Below are 9249 nucleotides of genomic sequence, written 5' to 3'. Positions count from 1 at the left end.
GTGTGTGTTAGTCACTCAGTCGTGTCTAACTTTTTACAACCCCATGGACTGCAGCCCATCAGGCTCCCCTGTCCATGGAATTCTCCAGGCAAGAATTCTGGAGTCACTTGCCATTTCCTTCTCCATGGGATCTTCCCAACCCAGGAATGATGAGGATATTATTAAAAAACATAGGATTCACATTGAAGGGGTTCTCAATGGCCAGATCTGAGACAATTTTAGTAACAAAATAAATAATAATAATAATAAATAATATCTCACGGAATAAAGGATATATCCATGACTCCATATACATATAAATAAATAATTTCATAAATAAATAAATGAAGTGAAGCCTCATACAATAGAATTCCAATGAATAAATTTAGAAGGAATGATGGAAATAGGAAATTGTTATTTGGCTAACCCACAATGGCTTCCCTGGTAACTCAGATGGTAAAGAATCCGCCTATAATACAGGAGACCTGGATTCAATCCCTGGGTTGGAAAAATCCTCTGGAGAAGCGAATGGCTCCCCACTCCAGTGTTCTTGTCTGAGGAAGTCCATGGACAGAGAAGCCTGGGTGAGCTATGGTCCATGGTGTCACAGAGTCGGACATGACTGAGCGACTAACACTAACCTCACCGTAATTGTTGCAGGCAAGAACCACTGATGAATGCTATAATTAGTAGGTAAAAGTATAATGGGAAAAAAAAAATGGTTTCTGTTTATAGTCTCAAGATATCTCCACACAAAATACTTATTAATTACAAAGGGGAAAAAGGTAACTTTGCCATGGATAAATCTGATAGACACCACCTTATCCAAGGGGTAAAAGTCCCTATCAGCAGAAATGAGACGTATGGGCATCATGTTCTTCCTGGTGTGATGTGCCGAGAAGACAACATCCCTTCTGGGGGCTTCCCCGGTGGTCCAGTGGTTAAAACTCCACACTCCCAATGGAGGGGGCACGGGTTCAGCTCCTGGTCACGGAAGTAACATCTTGCAAATAAATAAAGTTTAAAAAAAATCACTTCTGTAGGCATTTGTGCCCAAGATGAAAAACCTCAGTCTAATTCTGGAAAAGCACCAGACACACCCAAAGTGAGGAACATTCTGCAGAGCAACTGGCCACTGCTCTTGAAAACTGCTGTGATCAGGAAAGACAAAGCTTGAGGGAACTGTCCCAGACTGGAGGAGACTAAGGAGACATGATAACTCAGCGCCCTGTGTGAGACTGCGTGGGATCCTGGGGAGAAGAAGAATCCAGGGGCAGTGGACAAAGTTGGAATACCATCTGAAGATAAGATAGTAGTGCTGTATCAGTGTTCATATCCTGCATGCGTGCTAAGTCACTTCAGTCACATCCGACTCTGCGACCCTATGGGCTGTGACCCCTCAGGCTCCTCTGTCCATGGGATTCTCCAGGCAAAATACTGGAGTGGGTTGCCATGTCTTCCTCCTGGGGCTCTTCCCACCCAGGGACTGAACTCGTATCTCATTATGTCTCCTTCTTTACCACTACCTGGGAATCCCTGTTCATATTCTGGTCTTGATAATTATGCTCTGGTTATAGAAGATGTTAACATTTGAAAGAGCTGGGTGAAGTGTATTTAGGCATTTTTCCTACTATTTTTGCAAAGTTTCTCAAGTCAAAAATTATCTCAAAATGAAAAATAAAATTTAAAACAAGATTGTATGAAATATACATGCATAATGCTTTTTAAAAGGCATTACACAAAGTATTATATACAGAATGAATAAACAACAAGGTCCTACTGTATAGCACAGGAAACTATATTCAGTGTCCTGTGATAAACCATAATGGAAAAGAATATAAAAAAATATGTGTTGCTCGCTCAGTCATGTCTGACTCTTGGTGATCCTGTGGACTATAACCCACTAGGCTCCTCTGTCCATGGGATTTTCCGTGCAAAAGAACTGGAATGAATAACCATTCCCTTCTCCAGGACATCTTCCCAACCCGGGGATCAAACTCGGGTCTCCTGCATTGCAAACAAAGTCTTTACCATCTAAGCCACTAGGGAAGCCTGGTACTAGTGGTAAAATATATATATATATATATATTATATATATATATATGTGTGTGTGTGTGTGTGTGTGTAACTGAATCACATTGCTGTACAGCAGAAATGAACACAAGACTGTAAATCAACTGTACTTATAATTTTTTTAGAAAAGGCATTACAATGTGTATCAGGTTTCTGATTATCCAAAGTTTGAAACTTCCCTTAGGTCAGAGCCCAATCTGTGAGGTGAAAACCTCTACTTTTATCACAACACACAGGTAGAAAGAAGGGAAGAATTGGGGCACATATTGAGCAAGACACATGTAAATATTCATACGACGTTCTAGTGGAATTGTAGAACACATTGTGGGGCTTCCATGGTAGCTCAGATGATAAAGAATCCACCTGCAGTGCAGGAGACCGGGTTCGATCTGTGTGTTGGGAAGATCCCCTGGAGAAGGGAATGGCTACCCACTCCAGTATTCTGGCCTGGAGAATTTCACGAACAGAGGAGCCTGGTGGGCTGCAGTCCGTGGGGTTGCAAAGAGTCGGACACAACTGAGTGACAAATATTTTCGCTTTCAGAACACACCACAGACTGACCAAACCCTCCTCTCCTGTTCTGGAATGTTCTGACCATTGCTCTGGCTTATGTTCCCACATTTCACAGACATCCCCAGAACTGCATGTAGCGTGGTCCTGAGGATCACAGGACTTAATATTTCCTGCTTTCATAATGCTGGCCCTTGAGTGGCACAGGTAATGGGATAAAGGAAGCAGATCATATCTGCTGAGGCATGAGATAATAGCAATGAAATGATAGCTGAGTGATCACCTGCCAAAGCTTTTATGCTTCATCCGACCCCTAGAGGAAGGGTCTATTACTATACACAGTTTACGAAGAGGGTGACAGGCTTGCCCAGGGTCTTCTCTGATGTGCACAGCTAGTAACTTGTGGGGCTAGGATCTGAGCCCAGGCAGGCCACCTCCAGAGCCCACATGCTGATGAGTCAGAAGGTGTAGGGGGTGGGGCTGAATGCAAGGTAAGTGGGGCTTGGTCCTCCAACCCATCTTGGGTTTTTTGTTGGTGGTGGTGGTTTTTTGGCTGCCCTGGGTCTTTTTAGTTGTGGCATGTGGGCTTAGTTGCCCTACAGCATGTGGGATCTTAGTTCCCTGGCAATGGCTGTGTTGAAAGTAGTAGTAGCAGTCGCTCAGTTCAGTTCAGTTCAGTTCAGTCGCTCAGTCATGTCCAACTCTTTGCAACCCCATGAATCGCAGCACGCCAGGCCTCCCTGTCCATCACCAACTCACGGAGTTCACTCAGATTCACGTCCATCGAGTCAGTGATGCCATCCAGCCATCTCATCCTCTGTCGTCCCCTTCTCCTCCTGCCCCCAATCCCTCCCAGCATCAAAGTCTTTTCCAATGAGTCAACTCTTCACATGAGGTGGCCAAAGTACTGGAGTTTCAGCTTTAGCATCATTCCTTCCAAAGAAATCCCGGGGCTGATCTCCTTCAGAATGGACTGGTTGAATCTCCTTGCAGTCCAAGGGACTCTCATGAGTCTTCTCCAACACCACAGTTCAAAAGCATCAATTCTTCGGTGCTCAGCCTTCTTCACAGTCCAACTCTCACATCCATACATGACCACTGGAAAAACCATAGCCTTGACTAGATAGACCTTAGTCGGCAAAGTAATGTCTCTGCTTTTGAATATGCTATCTAAGTTGATCATAACTTTTCTTCCAAGGAGTAAGCGTCTTTTAATTTCATGGCTGCAGTCACCATCTGCAGTGATTTTGGAGCCCCAAAAAATAAAGTCTGACACTGTTTCCACTGTTTCCCCACCTATTTCCCATGAAGTGATGGGACCGGATGCCATGATCTTCGTTTTCTGAATGTTGAGCAGTCGCTCAGTCGTGTCCAACATTTTGCAGCTCCATGGACTGTTACCTGCCGGGCTCCTCTGTCCATGGGATTCTCCAGGCTAGAATACTGCAGTGGGTTGTCATTCCCTTCAGGGGATCTTTTCAACCTGGGGACTAAACCTGGGTCTCCCCAATTGCAGGCAGATTCTTTACCATCTGAGCCATTGGAAGGTGGATTCTTAACCACTGGAACACCAGGGAAGTCCCTTCTCTTGGGTTTGGTAGAACTCCTCTCTGAGTTTCAGAATGGAACAGGATCAGAGCTACTCAGGCACTGGCCGGAGCTCTGGCAGCCACCCTGCAGGAGTGTGGGTGTAGCTGCAAGGGCTGGTGCCTGGACTTCCCCGTGACAGCAACTCTTTTTATTATTAACCATTTACCTATTCAGACCAGTCAACCCTAAGGGAAATCAACCCTGAATATTCATTGGAAGGACTGATGCTGAAGCTGAAGCTCCAATAGTTTGGCCGCCTGATGCAAAGGGCCGACTCATTAGAAAAGACCCTGATGCTGGGAAAGATTGAGGACAGGAGGAGAAGGGGACAACAGAGGACAAGAATAGTTGGATGGCATCACCGAAAGCAAGCTCTGGGAGATGGTGAAGGAGAGGGAAGCCTGGTGTGCTGCAGTCCATGGGGTCGCAAAGAGTTGGACACAACTGAGCGACTGAACAACAACTCTGCCACTTAGCAGTTTCTTCTGTTAAGTACCACAGTCAGGACACTTGGAGGCTCTGCTTCATGGGAGTTTCTGATACTCTCCCTTCTGGGCAAAGTCCCTCCTCATACTAGGATTGCCTAAGCCTGTTCCTACTGCTGAAAGAAGCCCCAGTGCTGACCCTGGCAGTGGAACAAACACCCCTCTGGGCCAGTGTAGGGTGGAGAACTGTGTGCCTGCTTAGTCACTGTCATGTCCAACTCATGTCACTAAGATTTGGCTTCTCTCCCTGCCTGTCCTCTGCTTTTTGGGTGTCACAGTCTCACTACACACTGTCCAGGCAGGGAGTTGGGCTCTGCTGGACGCTCTGGTGGTGGTCAGAGAAGGCTTTCTTCCCTGAAACCTCAGCAATTATCTCACCTTGTGCATGCATGCTTAGTCACTAAATTGCATCCAACTCTTTGGTACCTCATGGACATAGCCCACCAGGCTCCATTGTCTGTGGAATTTTCCAGGCAAGAATACTGGAGTGGATTTTCATTTCCTACTCCGGGGTTCTCCAAAGGATCTTCCTGACCCAGAAATTGAACCTGCATCTCTCACATCTCCTGCATTTGCAGGCAGATGCTTTACCACTGAGCCTCACCTGGGAAGCCCAGGATGGAGACTTAAATAGGAAGAAATTTGAACAGCCACAAACCACAACACCAACCCCCACCCCCCCGACCCCCGCCATGGCCCAGTTTTTCTCCCTTCTCCTCATGTTCTCTGAGAAGTAACATACATAGAAAGCAAGGGTCCGGACCAGAACTCCTGACCTTGCTGTGTGACCTTGAGCAACACCCTGCCCTCTCTGGGCTTTAGTGAACTCAGCTATGAAGGACAGGGTGAGACCCGGTGATTTCTAGGGTCTCTTCCGGCTACTGCACTTCGTGGCGCCAGGAGCTGGTGACAAGGCAGAAGGAAGCCAGGCCCATTCCGGATGGACTTGAAGGTGTTTGCTCTGTGCTCTTGCGGAAGAGCTTGACCGAGGTGTGAGTTAGGGAGGGACTGTGGCTGCTCTGGCTGCACACAATCGGGGCTGAGGTGACTCAGAAGGGAACACGCCATGTGTTAAAATAAGAGTTGGCATTTCTGAGAAGGGAAGTCCAGGAGCCGGCCAGGATGGGATTAGCTGTTGATAAGGGCCCAGCATTGTTCTTAAGCCTCCCCTGAGGTCCACACCACATCCTAGAAGAGGAGAAGCCAGGTCCCTGGACCCTGATGGGGTTGGGACAAAGTCAAGGCGTTGCTGAGAATGAGGCCCAAGGGGCCGCCTGGGACTGCGACAGGAGGAGGCAGGGGAGTGCTGTGGTGAGGAGTCAAGGCCGTCTGGTCCTGAGCGCCCTGCCCTGTCCCTTGTCCAGGGCCAGAGGAGGGTTTGAGAGGGGACGATGAACATGGACTCTGAAGGCCTAAATAGAACAACCTGAAACAGCTGTCCAAGCCCAGCGACCCTGAGCACCCCCACCCCTTCCCCGCAAAAGTTCAGGCAAGAGCCATGAGCACAGTGTGGGGCGTGGGGAGGGGAGTGCCCTCGGGTTCAAGACTCTTCAGTCTCTGAAAAACAAATGCTGACGGGAACGCGAGGAAACCACTGTTTACATTGTTCAAGTGTTCTAGCAAATGTGTTCTCAAGTGTCTCTGGGGCAGGATGATGAGGGAGGTGAGGCCTGGGCTATGGGAAGTAGAGACAAGGGCGAGGACCCTGCAGAGGCCACTGCGAGGAGGTCGTCTCCCCCTGACTCCTGGGGAGCAGACCCACAGGGAGCGGGTGCAGGCCCTCTCTAGCGCTGAAAGGGAGCGCAAAAGACGGGGCTCAGGGCACCTTGTGGGTGCAGGAAAGGCTCAGATTTCGGCTCCCAAGAGGCCTGTGTGTGTTGGGGTGGGTGGGCAGTGGACACTGGTGACTCTCTGGGGGGTTGGTGTGTGGCAAGTGACAGAAACGTATGAAGCTGGCTCAGCTAAAGAGGAAGTTGAAGCAAGGGTCCCACAGGACCTGGAGTTACCAGGAGGATGAGAATGGGTGCCACGAAGCTTCTGGAACAGAGTGGGCTCAGAGTCACTGTCTCAGTCTCCTTCACCCAGGCTGCCTGGTCACCTGTCTCCATTGTCCATCCACTGACCTGGCCTCCTAGTTTGATCACTGTTGCTCAAGGACCTCAAAAGTTCCTTCCCCACGTGGCAACCACAGGCTCTGAGACTCACGAACTTTTACAGACAGAACTCGAAGCAGGCTCACCAGAGGCCCTGAGGCTGAGCCCAGGACTTTAGAGACAGAGAATGTGTTCTATCCAGGCTGGCCAAGATTCCCACCCCTCCCCCACCCCCCGCCCACATCCCCCACCCCTCCATCTAATGGGCTCGCCGGTGAGGCAGGTCGATAGCGACCATGTGGGATCCTCCACTTTGGCTGAGCTGTGGGTGGGGGAGTTTCTTTTTTAAATTTAATTAAAAAAATTTCTTTAACATCAAAACATTTTGTATTGGGGTATAGCCGATTAATAATGTGATAGTTTCAGGGGAACAGTGAAGGGACTCAGTCATACATACGTACGTATCCATTCTCTCCCAACCCCCATCTGAGGGTGGGGGGAGTTCTTGATCCCAGAAAAGACAGAAACAAGAGAAGATGGGGCCAAGAGGAAGAGCCAAGAAAATCTGAAGCTGAGGATCCAGGTGAGGAGAAGCCCAGGAGAGAGCCGGGAGGGAAGAGAATCCAGGACATACATCCACACCCATGAGTGAACTCTGTGTACTCACAGATGGTGAAGAGTGGTTTGAACTTTCTTTTCAGTTGGAGTATAGTTGATTCACAATACTGTGCCAATCTCGGTTGTACAGCAAAGTGATTCAGTTATACATATATAGACATTTTAAAAATATTCTTTTCCATTACGGTTTATCACAGGATATTAAAATTTTTTTTAATTGGAGGCTAATTACTTTACAATATTGTGGTGGTTTTTGCCATACATTCACATGAATCAGCCATGGGTGTACATGTGTTCCCCATCCTGACCCTCCCTCCCACCTCCCTCCTCATCCCATCCTTTTGCTTTAGAACCTCCTGTAAAAAGAATCTATAACCTGACTGCCACTGATACAGCAAAAAGGTCTGATTCATCAAAGTCATCTTTCTTTATTTCTCTTTCTTTTTCTTTTTAATCTTTTTCTGGCTGCAGCAGGTGCTATGCGGGATCTTAGTTCCCCAACCATGGATTGAACCCCTGCTGCCTGAACTGGAAGCATGGAGTCCTAACCACTGGATCAGCAGAAAAGTCCCCATCAAGGTTATTTTTCGCTCAAGGTAACCTCAGAGAAAGAAGTAGAGAAGTTTACGTGTGACAATTTTTTTTACAGCCGGGAAGAAATTTCCTGCCTAGAAACGGAAGAGATCAAGAAATGTATACCTGCATGCATGATCAGCCTTGTCCAGCTCTTTGTTACCTCATGGACCGGAGGCCACCAGGCTCTTCTGTCCATGGAATTTCCCAGGTGGGAACAGGGAACGGTGTTGCCATTTCCTATTCCAAAGAAATCTACATGAGTGTGCAAATCCCAGACCCAAGCAATCAGAAAGCTCCCATGTGTGTGCAGGGCTGTCACTCACAAGTCTCAGGACAGACAACAAGCCTTGCCCCCTTTCTCCATGATAGGCACCCCAATGTTTGGAGCCGGCTGATGGAAGGCAGCTTGCTCCAGTTCTTAGGCCTTGGGCTCTGCCACTAGCATCTAAAAGCCTCATGGTGCAGAGGGGTATTTTCAATATCCCGGTTTCTGTGAGTGAAGCACCCTGCCTGGCTCCACCCTGCCTCTTAAACTTGTAGGAGGTAAGATTCCTTCCCGCTACGTGTTCAGGCAGTCAGCAGGCATTTACCATGCTCAGGAGTCTGTAAAGCATCTTGCTTGAAAGAAACTTTTAGAACTATTAAAAGACAGAGAAAGTGCTAGAAGTTCCCAACACTTGTAGGAGGTTGACTGTCTTAATTTTCTGGAACTTTCCCAGTTTTAACACTGAAAAGTCTTGCATCCCAGGAAACCCCTCAGGCCTGGGAAAACTGAGCCAGTGACTTACTGATGTGGAGGACACATGGGGAAAGGTGCTAAGTCATGGTCAAAAAGCCCAGCTGACTGTTTCTAGCATCACACCCAAGCCTCACACCCACAGCCTTCCAGAGGCATTTCTTCCCAGAGTGTCCCTAGCCTGCATCGTTCTCAGCACGGGGCTCTACCTTCTTGGAGATGGTTGATTTTTCTCACACCCACACATGCACATACACAAGCAAAAAAAAAAAAAAAAAAAAAACCCAAAAGGCAGGCATTGTTTAAACTTATAGCAGGTTATATTCTAGGAAAAGGTGGTGTAAGTCAAAAAGATAAAAATTGGGTCAATTTTCCCACAGAAACAATACCATGATGAGAAAGCCTGAGCAAGGAAAACTTCTATAAAAAGTTCCATCCTGGCCTTCAACAATTTCTGCAAACTTCTCTAACTTGCTAAACTTTTCTAAGTATTTCTCTGAGGTAACAAGGAGCAAAGTGTTCTCTTAGAAAAATCAGACCCCAGGAATGATTAACTGGACATCAAATACCTGTACTTTGATGTACATAT

This window comes from Capra hircus, chromosome 11 (assembly GCF_001704415.2).
Source record: "Capra hircus breed San Clemente chromosome 11, ASM170441v1, whole genome shotgun sequence".
Taxonomy (NCBI): domain Eukaryota; kingdom Metazoa; phylum Chordata; class Mammalia; order Artiodactyla; family Bovidae; genus Capra; species Capra hircus.
Note: the sequence above shows the minus strand (reverse complement) of the source record.